Source organism: Misgurnus anguillicaudatus, chromosome 22 (assembly GCF_027580225.2).
Source record: "Misgurnus anguillicaudatus chromosome 22, ASM2758022v2, whole genome shotgun sequence".
Taxonomy (NCBI): domain Eukaryota; kingdom Metazoa; phylum Chordata; class Actinopteri; order Cypriniformes; family Cobitidae; genus Misgurnus; species Misgurnus anguillicaudatus.
The window spans coordinates 16,252,205-16,268,394 of record NC_073358.2 but is presented as its reverse complement, the minus strand read 5'-3'; positions in this window follow the sequence as shown (position 1 = coordinate 16,268,394).

The following is a 16,190-nucleotide window of genomic DNA, read 5'->3' as shown; positions in this document are numbered from 1 at the left end:
AGTGCACAACTCTGCTTAAAATGCTCACAGGAGCGTTTTTATGATGAAACAAGTCGTTTAAAGGCCTTTCCAGCTCAGAAAAGCAGTTTATAGATTGAGATTTCAACATTTCAAGCTGGAATGTGACTTTTCATGCAAAAGTGCACAACTCTGCTTAAAATGCTCACAGGAGCATTCTTATGATGAAACAAGTCGTTTAAAGGCCTTTCCAGCTCAGAAAAACAGTTTAGAGTGAGATTTCAACATTTCAAGCTGGAATGTGACTTTTCATGCAAAAGTGCACAACTCTGCTTAAAATGCTTACAGGAGCATTCTAATGATGAAACAAGTCGTTTAAAGGCATTTCCAGCTCAGAAAAGCAGTTTAGAGTGAAAAATAAACATTTCAAGCTGAAATGTGACTTTTCATGCAAAAGTGCACAACTCTGCTTAAAATGCTCACAGGAGCATTCTTTTGATGAAACAAGTCGTTTAAAGGCCTTTCCAGCTCAGAAAAGCAGTTTAGAGTGAGATTTGAACATTTCAAGCTGGAATGTGACTTTTCATGCAAAAGTGCACAACTCTGCCTAAAATGCTTACAGGAGCATTCTAATGATGAAACAAGTCGTTTAAAGGCATTTCCAGCTCAGAAAAGCAGTTTAGAGTGAGAATTCAACATTTCAAGCTGAAATGTGACGTTTCATGCAAAAGTGCACAACTCTGCTTAAAATGCTTACAGGAGCATTCTAATGATGAAACAAGTCGTTTAAAGGCATTTCCAGCTCAGAAAAGCAGTTTAGAGTGAGAGTTCAACATTTCAAACTGTAATGTGACTTTTAGCTCAGAAAAGCAGTTTAGAGTGAAAAATCAACATTTCAAGCTGAAATGTGACTTTTCATGCAAAAGTGCACAACTCTGCTTAAAATGCTCACAGGAGCGTTCTGTTGATGAAACAAGTCGTTTAAAGGCCTTTCCAGCTCAGAAAAGCAGTTTAGAGTGAGAATTCAACATTTCAAGCATGAATGTGACTTTTCTTGCAAAAGTGCACAACGCTGCTTAAAATGCTCACAGGAGCATTCTTATGATAAAACACGTAGTTTAAAGGCCTTTCCAGCTCAGAAAAGCAGTTTAGAGTGAGATTTCAACATTTCAAGCTGTAATGTGACTTTTCATGCAAAAGTGCACAACTCTGCTTAAAATGCTCACAGGAGCGTTCTTATGATGAAACAAGTCGTTTAAAGGCCTTTCCAGCTCAGAAAAGCAGTTTAGAGTGAGATTTCAACATTTCAAGCTGGAATGTGACTTTTCTTGCAAAAGTGCACAACTCTGCTTAAAATGAGATTTCAACATTTCAAGCTGGACTGTGACTTTTCATGCAAAAGTGCACAACTATGCTTAAAATGCTCACAGGAGCGTTCTTATGATGAAACAAGTCGTTTAAAGGCCTTTCCAGCTCTGAAAAGCAGTTTAAGGGGAGAATTCAACATTTCAAGCTGGAATGTGACTTTTCATGCAAAAGTGCACAACTCTGCTTAAAATGCTCACAGGAGCATTCTTATGATGAAACAAGTCGTTTAAAGGCCTTTCCAGCTCAGAAAAGCAGTTTAGAGTGAGATTTCAACATTTCAAGCTAGAATGTGACTTTTCATGCAAAAGTGCACGACTCTGCTTAAAATGCTCACAGGAGCATTCTTTTGATGAAACAAGTCGTTTAAAGGCCTTTCCAGCTCAGAAAAGCAGTTTATAGATTGAGATTTCAACATTTCAAGCTGGAATGTGACTTTTCATGCAAAAGTGCACAACTCTGCTTAAAATGCTCACAGGAGCATTCTTATGATGAAACAAGTCGTTTAAAGGCCTTTCCAGCTCAGAAAAGCAGTTTAAAGATTGAGATTTCAACATTTCAAGCTGGAATGTGACTTTTCATGCAAAAGTGCAGAGCTCTGCTTAAAATGCTCACAGGAGCGTTCTTATGATGAAACAAGTCGTTTAAAGGCCTTTCCAGCTCAGAAAAGCAGTTTAGAGTGAGATTTCAACATTTCAAGCTGGAATGTGACTTTTCTTGCAAAAGTGCACAACTCTGCTTAAAATGAGATTTCAACATTTCAAGCTGGACTGTGACTTTTCATGCAAAAGTGCACAACTATGCTTAAAATGCTCACAGGAGCGTTCTTATGATGAAACAATTCGTTTAAAGGCCTTTCCAGCTCAGAAAAGCAGTTTAGAGTGAGATTTCAACATTTCAAGCTAGAATGTGACTTTTCATGCAAAAGTGCACGACTCTGCTTAAAATGCTCACAGGAGCATTCTTTTGATGAAACAAGTCGTTTAAAGGCCTTTCCAGCTCAGAAAAGCAGTTTATAGATTGAGATTTCAACATTTCAAGCTGGAATGTGACTTTTCATGCAAAAGTGCACAACTCTGCTTAAAATGCTCACAGGAGCATTCTTATGATGAAACAAGTCGTTTAAAGGCCTTTCCAGCTCAGAAAAGCAGTTTAAAGATTGAGATTTCAACATTTCAAGCTGGAATGTGACTTTTCATGCAAAAGTGCAGAGCTCTGCTTAAAATGCTCACAGGAGCATTCTTATGATGAAACAAGTCGTTTAAAGCCCTTTCAAGCTCAGAAAAGCAGTTTAGAGTGAGATTTCAACATTTCAAGCATGAATGTGACTTTTCTTGCAAAAGTGCACAACTCTGCTTAAAATGCTCACAGGAGCATTCTTATGATGAAACAAGTCGTTTAAAGGCCTTTCCAGCTCTGAAAAGCAGTTTAGAGTGAGATTTCAACATTTCAAGCTGGAATGTGACTTTTCATGCAAAAGTGCACAACTCTGCTTAAAATGCTCACAGGAGCGTTCTTATGATGAAACAAGTCGTTTAAAGGTCTTTCCAGCTCAGAAAAGCAGTTTAGAGTGAGATTTCAACATTTCAAGCTGGAATGTGACTTTTCATGCAAAAGTGCACGACTCTGCTTAAAATGCTCACAGGAGCATTCTTTTGATGAAACAAGTCGTTTAAAGGCCTTTCCAGCTCAGAAAAGCAGTTTATAGATTGAGATTTCAACATTTCAAGCTGGAATGTGACTTTTCATGCAAAAGTGCACAACTCTGCTTAAAATGCTCACAGGAGCATTCTTATCATGAAACAAGTCGTTTAAAGGCCTTTCCAGCTCAGAAAAGCAGTTTAGAGTGAGATTTCAACATTTCAAGCTGGAATGTGACTTTTCATGCAAAAGTGCACAACTCTGCCTAAAATGCTTACAGGAGCATTCTAATGATGAAACAAGTCGTTTAAAGGCATTTCCAGCTCAGAAAAGCAGTTTAGAGTGAGAATTCAACATTTCAAGCTGAAATGTGACGTTTCATGCAAAAGTGCACAACTCTGCTTAAAATGCTTACAGGAGCATTCTAATGATGAAACAAGTCGTTTAAAGGCATTTCCAGCTCAGAAAAGCAGTTTAGAGTGAGAATTCAACATTTCAAACTGTAATGTGACTTTTAGCTCAGAAAAGCAGTTTAGAGTGAAAAATCAACATTTCAAGCTGAAATGTGACTTTTCATGCAAAAGTGCACAACTCTGCTTAAAATGCTCACAGGAGCGTTCTGTTGATGAAACAAGTCGTTTAAAGGCCTTTCCAGCTCAGAAAAGCAGTTTAGAGTGAGAATTCAACATTTCAAGCATGAATGTGACTTTTCTTGCAAAAGTGCACAACGCTGCTTAAAATGCTCACAGGAGCATTCTTATGATGAAACACGTAGTTTAAAGGCCTTTCCAGCTCAGAAAAGCAGTTTAGAGTGAGATTTCAACATTTCAAGCTGTAATGTGACTTTTCATGCAAAAGTGCACAACTCTGCTTAAAATGCTCACAGGAGCGTTCTTATGATGAAACAAGTCGTTTAAAGGCCTTTCCAGCTCAGAAAAGCAGTTTAGAGTGAGATTTCAACATTTCAAGCTGGAATGTGACTTTTCATGCAAAAGTACACAACTCTGCTTAAAATGCTTACAGGAGCATTCTAATGATGAAACAAGTCGTTTAAAGGCATTTCCAGCTCAGAAAAGCAGTTTAGAGTAAGAATTCAACATTTCAAGCTGAAATGTGACGTTTCATGCAAAAGTGCACAACTCTGCTTAAAATGCTTACAGGAGCATTCTAATGATGAAACAAGTCGTTTAAAGGCCTTTCCAGCTCAGAAAAGCAGTTTAGAGTGAGAATTCAACATTTCAAGCTGGAATGTGACTTTTCATGCAAAAGTGCAGAGCTCTGCTTAAAATGCTCACAGGAGCGTTCTTATGATGAAACAAGTCGTTTAAAGGCCTTTCCAGCTCAGAAAAGCAGTTTAAAGATTGAGATTTCAACATTTCAAGCTGGAATGTGACTTTTCATGCAAAAGTGCAGAGCTCTGCTTAAAATGCTCACAGGAGCATTCTTATGATGAAACAAGTCGTTTAAAGCCCTTTCAAGCTCAGAAAAGCAGTTTAGAGTGAGATTTCAACATTTCAAGCATGAATGTGACTTTTCATGCAAAAGTGCACAACTCTGCTTAAAATGCTCACAGGAGCATTCTTATGATGAAACAAGTCGTTTAAAGGCCTTTCCAGCTCTGAAAGCAGTTTAAAGTGAGATTTCAACATTTCAAGCTGGAATGTGACTTTTCTATGGAATAAATTTCCCGCCTAATGTATTGAGGTCATGGATCAAAAAATAATATGCGTGAATGAAAAAATAATAAGCGCAAATTTGATCTTTAAACAGAATTAATATTAAATTGCACAAAACTGAAAAACGAATGCAAAGTTATCCAAATTGCATACAAAATGACATTTTCTTTGTTTGTATTGCTCCTTTGTTTCTTCTCTTTGTTTGTTTTGTGTGCTTGTGCTGTTTTTTCTCTTGCTCTTGTTTCCGCCCTCTGCGCTTGCTTTTCCAAAAGTTGCAGTTAGAGTTTCATGCAAATCAGGGCGGACTTAAGCGTCACCATTGGTCCGCTAGTTTTAGATTGACAGCTCTTTTAGCCAATCAGTTGAAGGGGAAGTTGACGTCACTCCAGTGCGACTCCCGGCTGCATAGTCGTGCAGGAGAGGATGGATAACCGTCAGCTGGCAAATATTAGACAATTAAATATCATTAAACAAAATATTGTTAGTGTTTGACAGAAATACACTTATGTCTGTTGTGAGTACTCTTTGTCAGTTCTTTAAGATAATGTGTCATCCAAGTAAATGAAAGTCCGTTAAAGTCCGTTTAGGTTTAGGCAGTGGAGTGAGTCTTTGCAGTTTAAGGCTAAAATGAATTACATACATTGGCTTTACACATTCTATGCTCAGTACACTATAATGATAAAGTGATAATAGTTAAGTTATGTGCAAACGTATACAGTATAAAACTAAAAATATTACGATATCATAAGCATTCAGACCTTTCATAGATGGCTGTCTGCTTTTTAGGAGAAATACATTTATGAAATTACCATTGGTAGACTTCAGCCAAGTTGTACATCTGAACGATCTTGACCAAAAAAAAAAAAAAAAACATAATAGCAAACGGCCTGAATATCAGTGTGGTGCTTCAGGTTTTTATTTTGAATAAATGTACAGTAGTTATAACATGTTATTAAAGGAAGCTTTGTGTTTCCTGTAGGGGATTTCCCAATATTGATAAGAAATAACGCATTTTCAAACCAATTGCTTTTGTTTTATTTTCAGACCCATTGTGTTTACTCTGGCATTACATTATTTGTATTAATACAAATAAATAATACAAATCAACAATACAGAAAAAGCTTTGTTTATTATCTGTGCTAGGTATAGATGAACTGCATAACCGAGTTAAATGACACAAATTAAAATAACTGTATGCTAAATTTACATAAATTATAAACTGATGCTTTAAGCTCCAAAGTATCCAGCAAGCTGCACAAAATGAAACTAAATATATACAATCTCTGAATTGTGAATCTCCATTAATAGTCCTTTATTGAGCCAGTATTCATATTCTGACAGCATACAAAGAAAATCAGTTTAAAAACACCACATTACTTTCTTGCATATGACGTGTGTGAATAAATAGATACACATAATATACTTTAAATATTGGACATATATAAATATTGGACATAAGGAGATTGGTTTAAAGATGTTTAAAATCTCCAGCATGTCTCTTGATGTGCCAGAGCCAGAACACATAAATGGATCAAAGTATCCAGATTTAGTGCAAAGGTTTATTTATCACCACATATATTAAGATTATTAAGGTAACAGGCAGGGTTGTAGAAAGGCTAAATGTGTTTCAAACTGTACACGGGAAGGCACGTGTACAGTGTACAGTTTTATAGGACCTGTTGCAATAAGACCACGTTATATTGTGCCAAAAAGTTTGCAATATAAACGTAAAAACAAATATATAAACATGCATTTAAATCCAGCACAAAAATGCCACTGTGAGTTTATAATGAGCACATTAAAAGCAAAAGTATTCATATAATGGCATTTAATGTCTCGTATTACAATAAATATAGCTCCCATGACTTCACATAACAGCATAAATTCATGAATAAACATATAAAGAAGCAGGATTGATATGCAAACTGTATTATTATTACTTAAATAAAGGTAATATTACTGAAGTAAACTTTGAGGTAAATATGCTAAGCGCTAACCGCTAAGTTTAAATAAGCTCAATAACAGTAGAAAAATTAAATTTTCTCTCAAAACGGACTCTATAAATGCCAATAATTATATTTAAAGAAACTGTACATGCATACTTCACTACCTGTGAATATACAAAAAGTTATCTGAAATTATCAAAGCCCATCTGACGGTTATCCAGCTTCACCTTTACGATCGCCTGCTTTGAGTCGCACCGAAGTGACGTCATCACCCTCTCTTCGACTGATTGGCTAGAGGAGGAGCTGTCAATCTAAAACTAGCGGACCAATGGTGACGCTTAAATCCGCCCTGATTTGCATGAAACTCTAACTGCAACTTTTGGAAACGCAAGCGCAGAGTGTGGAAATAAGAGCGAGAGAAAAAACAGCACAAGCATACAAAACAAATAAATATGAGCAGAAAATATTAGAGAGAAGAAATAAAGGAGTAATATAAACAAAGAAAATGTCATTTTGTATGCAATTTGGATAACTTTGCATTCGTTTTTCAGTTTTGTGCAATTTAATTTTAATTCTGTTTAAAGATCAAATTTGCGCTTATTATTTTTTCATTCACGCATACTATTTTTTGATCCATGACCTCAATACATTAGGCGGGAAATTTATTCCATACTTTTCATGCAAAAACACAACTCTGCTTAAAATGCTCACAGGAGCGTTCTTATGATGAAACAAGTCGTTTAAAGGCCTTTCCAGCTCAGAAAAGCATTTTAGATTGAGAATTCAACATTTCAAGCTGGAATGTGACTTTTCATGCAAAAGTGCACAACTCTGCTTAAAATGCTTACAGGAGCATTCTAATGATGAAACAAGTCGTTTAAAGGTATTTCCAGCTCAGAAAAGCAGTTTAAAGATTGAGATTTCAACATTTCAAGCTGGAATGTGACTTTTCATGCAAAAGTACACAACTCTGCTTAAAATGCTCACAGGAGCATTCTTATGATGAAACAATTCGTTTAAAAGCCTTTCCAGCTCAGAAAAGCAGTTTAGAGTGAGAATTTAACATTTCAAGCTGAAATGTGACTTTTCATGCAAAAGTGCACAACTCTGCTTAAAATGCTCACAGGAGCATTCTTATGATGAAACACATAGTTTAAAGGCCTTTCCAGCTCAGAAAAGCAGTTTAGAGTGAGATTTCAACATTTCAAGCTGTAATGTGACTTTTCATGCAAAAGTGCACAACTCTGCTTAAAATGCTCACAGGAGCGTTCTTATGATGAAACAAGTCGTTTAAAGGCCTTTCCAGCTCAGAAAAGCAGTTTAGAGTGAGATTTCAACATTTCAAGCTGGAATGTGACTTTTCATGCAAAAGTGCACAACTCTGCTTAAAATGCTTACAGGAGCATTCTAATGATGAAACAAGTCGTTTAAAGGCATTTCCAGCTCAGAAAAGCAGTTTAGAGTGAGAATTCAACATTTCAAGCTGAAATGTGAAGTTTCATGCAAAAGTGCACAACTCTGCTTAAAATGCTTACAGGAGCATTCTTATGATGAAACAAGTCGTTTAAAGGCATTTCCAGCTCAGAAAAGCAGTTTAAAGTGAGAATTCAACATTTCAAGCTGAAATGTGACGTTTCATGCAAAAGTGCAAAACTCTGCTGAAAATGCTTACAGGAGAGTTCTTATAATGAAACAAGTCGTTTAAAGGCCTTTCCAGCTCAGAAAAGCAGTTTAAAGATTGAGATTTCAACATTTCAAGCTGGAATGTGACTTTTCATGCAAAAGTACACAACTCTGCTTAAAATGCTCACAGGAGCATTCTTATGATGGAACAATTCGTTTAAAAGCCTTTCCAGCTCAGAAAAGCAGTTTAGAGTGAGATTTCAACATTTCAAGCTGTAATGTGACTTTTCATGCAAAAGTGCACAACTCTGCTTAAAATGCTCACAGGAGCATTCTTATGATGAAACAAGTCGTTTAAAGGCCTTTCCAGCTCAGAAAAGCAGTTTAGAGTGAGATTTCAACATTTCAAGCTGGAATGTGACTTTTCATGCAAAAGTGCACAACTCTGCCTAAAATGCTTACAGGAGCATTCTAATGATGAAACAAGTCGTTTAAAGGCATTTCCAGCTCAGAAAAGCAGTTTAGAGTGAGAATTCAACATTTCAAGCTGAAATGTGACGTTTCATGCAAAAGTGCACAACTCTGCTTAAAATGCTTACAGGAGCATTCTAATGATGAAACAAGTCGTTTAAAGGCATTTCCAGCTCAGAAAAGCAGTTTAGAGTGAGAATTCAACATTTCAAACTGTAATGTGACTTTTAGCTCAGAAAAGCAGTTTAGAGTGAAAAATCAACATTTCAAGCTGAAATGTGACTTTTCATGCAAAAGTGCACAACTCTGCTTAAAATGCTCACAGGAGCGTTCTGTTGATGAAACAAGTCGTTTAAAGGCCTTTCCAGCTCAGAAAAGCAGTTTAGAGTGAGAATTCAACATTTCAAGCATGAATGTGACTTTTCTTGCAAAAGTGCACAACGCTGCTTAAAATGCTCACAGGAGCATTCTTATGATGAAACACGTAGTTTAAAGGCCTTTTCAGCTCAGAAAAGCAGTTTAGAGTGAGATTTCAACATTTCAAGCTGTAATGTGACTTTTCATGCAAAAGTGCACAACTCTGCTTAAAATGCTTACAGGAGCATTCTAATGATGAAACAAGTCGTTTAAAGGCATTTCCAGCTCAGAAAAGCAGTTTAGAGTGAGATTTCAACATTTCAAGCTGGAATGTGACTTTTCATGCAAAAGTGCACAACTCTGCTTAAAATGAGATTTCAACATTTCAAGCTGGAATGTGACTTTTCATGCAAAAGTGCACAACTCTGCTTAAAATGCTCACAGGAGCATTCTTATGATGAAACAAGTCGTTTAAAGGCCTTTCCAGCTCAGAAAAGCTGTGAGATTTCAACATTTCAAGCTGGAATGTGACTTTTCATGCAACAGTGCACAACTCTGCTTAAAATGCTCACAGGAGCATTCTTATGATGAAACAAGTCGTTTAAAGGCCTTTCCAGCTCAGAAAAGCAGTTTATAGATTGAGATTTCAACATTTCAAGCTGGAATGTGACTTTTCATGCAAAAGTGCACAACTCTGCTTAAAATGCTCACAGGAGTGTTCTTATGATGAAACAAGTCGTTTAAAGGCCTTTCCAGCTCAGAAAAGCAGTTTAGAGTGAGAATTCAACATTTCAAGCTGGAATGTGACTTTTCATGCAAAAGTGCACAACTCTGCTTAAAATGAGATTTCAACATTTCAAGCTGGACTGTGACTTTTCATGCAAAAGAGCACAACTCTGCTTAAAATGCTCACAGGAGCGTTCTTATGATGAAACAAGTCGTTTAAAGGCCTTTCCAGCCCAGAAAAGCACTTTAGAGTGAGAATTCAACATTTCAAGCATGAATGTGACTTTTCTTGCAAAAGTGCACAACTCTGCTTAAAATGCTCACAGGAGCATTCTTATGATGAAACAAGTCGTTTAAAGGCCTTTCCAGCTCAGAAAAGCAGTTTAGAGTGAGAATTCAACATTTCAAGCATGAATGTGACTTTTCTTGCAAAAGTGCACAACTCTGCTTAAAATGCTCACAGGAGCATTCTTATGATGAAACACGTAGTTTAAAGGCCTTTCCAGCTCAGAAAAGCAGTTTAGAGTGAGATTTCAACATTTCAAGCTGTAATGTGACTTTTCATGCAAAAGTGCACAACTCTGCTTCAAATGCTCACAGGAGCGTTCTTATGATGAAACAAGTCGTTTAAAGGCCTTTCCAGCTCAGAAAAGCAGTTTCGAGTGAAATTTCAACATTTCAAGCTGGAATGTGACTTTTCATGCAAAAGTGCACGACTCTGCTTAAAATGCTCACAGGAGCATTCTTTTGATGAAACAAGTCGTTTAAAGGCCTTTCCAGCTCAGAAAAGCAGTTTATAGATTGAGATTTCAACATTTCAAGCTGGAATGTGACTTTTCATGCAAAAGTGCACAACTCTGCTTAAAATGCTCACAGGAGCATTCTTATGATGAAACAAGTCGTTTAAAGGCCTTTCCAGCTCAGAAAAGCAGTTTAGAGTGAGATTTCAACATTTCAAGCTGGAATGTGACTTTTCATGCAAAAGTGCACAACTCTGCTTAAAATGCTTACAGGAGCATTCTAATGATGAAACAAGTCGTTTAAAGGCATTTCCAGCTCAGAAAAGCAGTTTAGAGTGAGAATTCAACATTTCAAGCTGAAATGTGACGTTTCATGCAAAAGTGCACAACTCTGCTTAAAATCCTTACAGGATCATTACAATGATGAAACAAGTCGTTTAAAGGCATTTCCAGCTCAGAAAAGCAGTTTAGAGTGAGAATTCAACATTTCAAACTGTAATGTGACTTTTAGCTCAGAAAAGCAGTTTAGAGTGAAAAATCAACATTTCAAGCTGAAATGTGACTTTTCATGCAAAAGTGCACAACTCTGCTTAAAATGCTCACAGGAGCATTCTTATGATGAAACAAGTCGTTTAAAAGCCTTTCCAGCTCAGAAAAGCAGTTTAGAGTGAGAATTCAACATTTCAAGCATGAATGTGACTTTTCTTGCAAAAGTGCACAACTCTGCTTAAAATGCTCACAGAAGCATTCTTATGATGAAACACGTAGTTTAAAGGCCTTTCCAGCTCAGAAAAGCAGTTTAGAGTGAGATTTCAACATTTCAAGCTGTAATGTGACTTTTCATGCAAAAGTGCACAACTCTGCTTAAAATGCTCACAGGAGCGTTCTTATGATGAAACAAGTCGTTTAAAGGCCTTTCCAGCTCAGAAAAGCAGTTTAGAGTGAGATTTCAACATTTCAAGCTGGAATGTGACTTTTCATGCAAAAGTGCACAACTCTGCTTCAAATGCTCACAGGAGCATTCTTTTGATGAAACAGGTCGTTTAAAGGCATTTCCAGCTCAGAAAAGCAGTTTAGAGTGAAATTTCAACATTTCAAGCTGGAATGTGACTTTTCATGCAAAAGTGCACGACTCTGCTTAAAATGCTCACAGGAGCATTCTTTTGATGAAACAAGTCGTTTAAAGGTCTTTCCAGCTCAGAAAAGCAGTTTATAGATTGAGAATTCAACATTTCAAGCATGAATGTGACTTTTCTTGCAAAAGTGCACAACTCTGCTTAAAATGCTCACAGAAGCATTCTTATGATGAAACACGTAGTTTAAAGGCCTTTCCAGCTCAGAAAAGCAGTTTAGAGTGAGATTTCAACATTTCAAGCTGTAATGTGACTTTTCATGCAAAAGTGCACAACTCTGCTTAAAATGCTCACAGGAGCGTTCTTATGATGAAACAAGTCGTTTAAAGGCCTTTCCAGCTCAGAAAAGCAGTTTAGAGTGAGATTTCAACATTTCAAGCTGGATTGTGACTTTTCATGCAAAAGTGCTCAACTCTGCTTAAAATGCTCACAGGAGCATTCTTATGATGAAACAAGTCGTTTAAAGGCCTTTCCAGCTCAGAAAAACAGTTTAGAGTGAGATTTCAACATTTCAAGCTGGAATGTGACTTTTCATGCAAAAGTGCACAACTCTGCTTAAAATGCTTACAGGAGCATTCTAATGATGAAACAAGTCGTTTAAAGGCATTTCCAGCTCAGAAAAGCAGTTTAGAGTGAGAATTCAACAATTCAAGCTGAAATGTGACGTTTCATGCAAAAGTGCACAACTCTGCTTAAAATGCTTACATGAGCATACTAATGATGAAACAAGTCGTTTAAAGGCATTTCCAGCTCAGAAAAGCAGTTTAAAGTGAGAATTCAACATTTCAAGCTGAAATGTGACGTTTCATGCAAAAGTGCACAACTCTGCTTAAAATGCTTACATGAGCATTCTTTTGATGAAACAAGTCGTTTAAAGGTCTTTCCAGCTCAGAAAAGCAGTTTATAGATTGAGAATTCAACATTTCAAGCATGAATGTGACTTTTCTTGCAAAAGTGCACAACTCTGCTTAAAATGCTCACAGAAGCATTCTTATGATGAAACACGTAGTTTAAAGGCCTTTCCAGCTCAGAAAAGCAGTTTAGAGTGAGATTTCAACATTTCAAGCTGTAATGTGACTTTTCATGCAAAAGTGCACAACTCTGCTTAAAATGCTCACAGGAGCGTTCTTATGATGAAACAAGTCGTTTAAAGGCCTTTCCAGCTCAGAAAAGCAGTTTAGAGTGAGATTTCAACATTTCAAGCTGGATTGTGACTTTTCATGCAAAAGTGCTCAACTCTGCTTAAAATGCTCACAGGAGCATTCTTATGATGAAACAAGTCGTTTAAAGGCCTTTCCAGCTCAGAAAAACAGTTTAGAGTGAGATTTCAACATTTCAAGCTGGAATGTGACTTTTCATGCAAAAGTGCACAACTCTGCTTAAAATGCTTACAGGAGCATTCTAATGATGAAACAAGTCGTTTAAAGGCATTTCCAGCTCAGAAAAGCAGTTTAGAGTGAGAATTCAACAATTCAAGCTGAAATGTGACGTTTCATGCAAAAGTGCACAACTCTGCTTAAAATGCTTACATGAGCATACTAATGATGAAACAAGTCGTTTAAAGGCATTTCCAGCTCAGAAAAGCAGTTTAAAGTGAGAATTCAACATTTCAAGCTGAAATGTGACGTTTCATGCAAAAGTGGACAACTCTGCTTAAAATCCTTACAGGATCATTACAATGATGAAGCAAGTCGTTTAAAGGCATTTCCAGCTCAGAAAAGCAGTTTAGAGTGAAAAATCAACATTTCAAGCTGAAATGTGACTTTTCATGCAAAAGGGCACAACTCTGCTTAAAATGCTCACAGGAGCATTCTTATGATGAAACAAGTCGTTTAAAGGCCTTTCAAGCTCAGCAAAGCAGTTTAGAGTGAGATTTCAACATTTCAAGCATGAATGTGACTTTTCTTGCAAAAGTGCACAACTCTGCTTAAAATGCTCACAGGAGCATTCTTATGATGAAACAAGTCGTTTAAAGGCATTTCCAGCTCAGAAAAGCAGTTTAGAGTGAGAATTCAACATTTCAAACTGTAATGTGACTTTTAGCTCAGAAAAGCAGTTTAGAGTGAAAAATCAACATTTCAAGCTGAAATGTGACTTTTCATGCAAAAGTGCACAACTCTGCTTAAAATGCTCACAGGAGCATTCTGTTGATGAAACAAGTCGTTTAAAGGCCTTTCCAGCTCAGAAAAGCAGTTTAGAGTGAGAATTCAACATTTCAAGCATGAATGTGACTTTTCTTGCAAAAGTGCACAACTCTGCTTAAAATGCTCACAGGAGCATTCTTATGATGAAACACGTAGTTTAAAGGCCTTTCCAGCTCAGAAAAGCAGTTTAGAGTGAGATTTCAACATTTCAAGCTGTAATGTGACTTTTCATGCAAAAGTGCACAACTCTGCTTAAAATGCTCACAGGAGCGTTCTTATGATGAAACAAGTCGTTTAAAGGCCTTTCCAGCTCAGAAAAGCAGTTTAGAGTGAGATTTCAACATTTCAAGCTGGAATGTGACTTTTCATGCAAAAGTGCACAACTCTGCTTAAAATGCTTACAGGAGCATTCTAATGATGAAACAAGTCGTTTAAAGGCATTTCCAGCTTAGAAAAGCAGTTTAGAGTGAGAATTCAACATTTCAAGCTGAAATGTGACGTTTCATGCAAAAGTGCACAACTCTGCTTAAAATGCTTACAGGAGCATTCTAATGATGAAACAAGTCGTTTAAAGGCCTTTCCAGCTAAGAAAAGCAGTTTAGAGTGAGAATTCAACATTTCAAGCTGGAATGTGATTTTTCATGCAAAAGTGCAGAGCTCTGCTTAAAATGCTCACAGGAGCGTTCTTATGATGAAACAAGTCGTTTAAAGGCCTTTCCAGCTCAGAAAAGCAGTTTAAAGATTGAGATTTCAACATTTCAAGCTGGAATGTGACTTTTCATGCAAAAGTGCAGAGCTCTGCTTAAAATGCTCACAGGAGCATTCTTATGATGAAACAAGTCGTTTAAAGCCCTTTCGAGCTCAGAAAAGCAGTTTAGAGTGAGATTTCAACATTTCAAGCATGAATGTGACTTTTCTTGCAAAAGTGCACAACTCTGCTTAAAATGCTCACAGGAGCATTCTTATGATGAAACAAGTCGTTTAAAGGCCTTTCCAGCTCTGAAAAGCAGTTTGGAGTGAGATTTCAACATTTCAAGCTGGAATGTGACTTTTCATGCAAAAGTGCACAACTCTGCTTAAAATGCTCACAGGAGCGTTCTTATGATGAAACAGGTCGTTTAAAGGTCTTTCCAGCTCAGAAAAGCAGTTTAGAGTGAAATTTCAACATTTCAAGCTGGAATGTGACTTTTCATGCAAAAGTGCACAACTCTGCTTAAAATGCTCACAGGAGCATTCTTATGATGAAACAAGTCGTTTAAAGGCCTTTCCAGCTCAGAAAAGCAGTTTAGAGTGAGATTTCAACATTTCAAGCTGAAATGTGACGTTTCATGCAAAAGTGCACAACTCTGCTTAAAATGCTTACAGGAGCATTCTAATGATGAAACAAGTCGTTTAAAGGCATTTCCAGCTCAGAAAAGCAGTTTAGAGTGAGAATTCAACATTTCAAGCTGAAATGTGACGTTTCATGCAAAAGTGCACAACTCTGCTTAAAATCCTTACAGGATCATTACAATGATGAAACAAGTCGTTTAAAGGCATTTCCAGCTCAGAAAAGCAGTTTAGAGTGAGAATTCAACATTTCAAACTGTAATGTGACTTTTAGCTCAGAAAAGCAGTTTAGAGTGAAAAATCAATATTTCAAGCTGAAATGTGACTTTTCATGCAAAAGTGCACAACTCTGCTTAAAATGCTCACAGGAGCATTCTTATGATGAAACAAGTCGTTTAAAGGCCTTTCCAGCTCAGAAAAGCAGTTTAGAGTGAGAATTCAACATTTCAAGCATGAATGTGACTTTTCTTGCAAAAGTGCACAACTCTGCTTAAAATGCTCACAGGAGCATTCTTATGATGAAACACGTAGTTTAAAGGCCTTTCCAGCTCAGAAAAGCAGTTTAGAGTGAGATTTCAACATTTCAAGCTGTAATGTGACTTTTCATGCAAAAGTGCACAACTCTGCTTAAAATGCTCACAGGAGCATTCTAATGATGAAACAAGTCGTTTAAAGGCATTTCCAGCTCAGAAAAGCAGTTTAGAGTGAGATTTCAACATTTCAAGCTGGAATGTGACTTTTCATGCAAAAGTGCACAACTCTGCTTAAAATGCTTACAGGAGCATTCTAATGATGAAACAAGTCGTTTAAAGGCATTTCCAGCTCAGAAAAGCAGTTTAGAGTGAGAATTCAACATTTCAAGCTGAAATGTGACGTTTCATGCAAAAGTGCACAACTCTGCTTAAAATGCTTACAGGTGCATTCTAATGATGAAACAAGTCGTTTAAAGGTATTTCCAGCTCAGAAAAGCAGTTTAAAGTGAGAATTCAACATTTCAAGCTGAAATGTGACGTTTCATGCAAAAGTGCACAACTCTGCTTAAAATCCTTACAGGATCATTACAATGATGAAACAAGTCGTT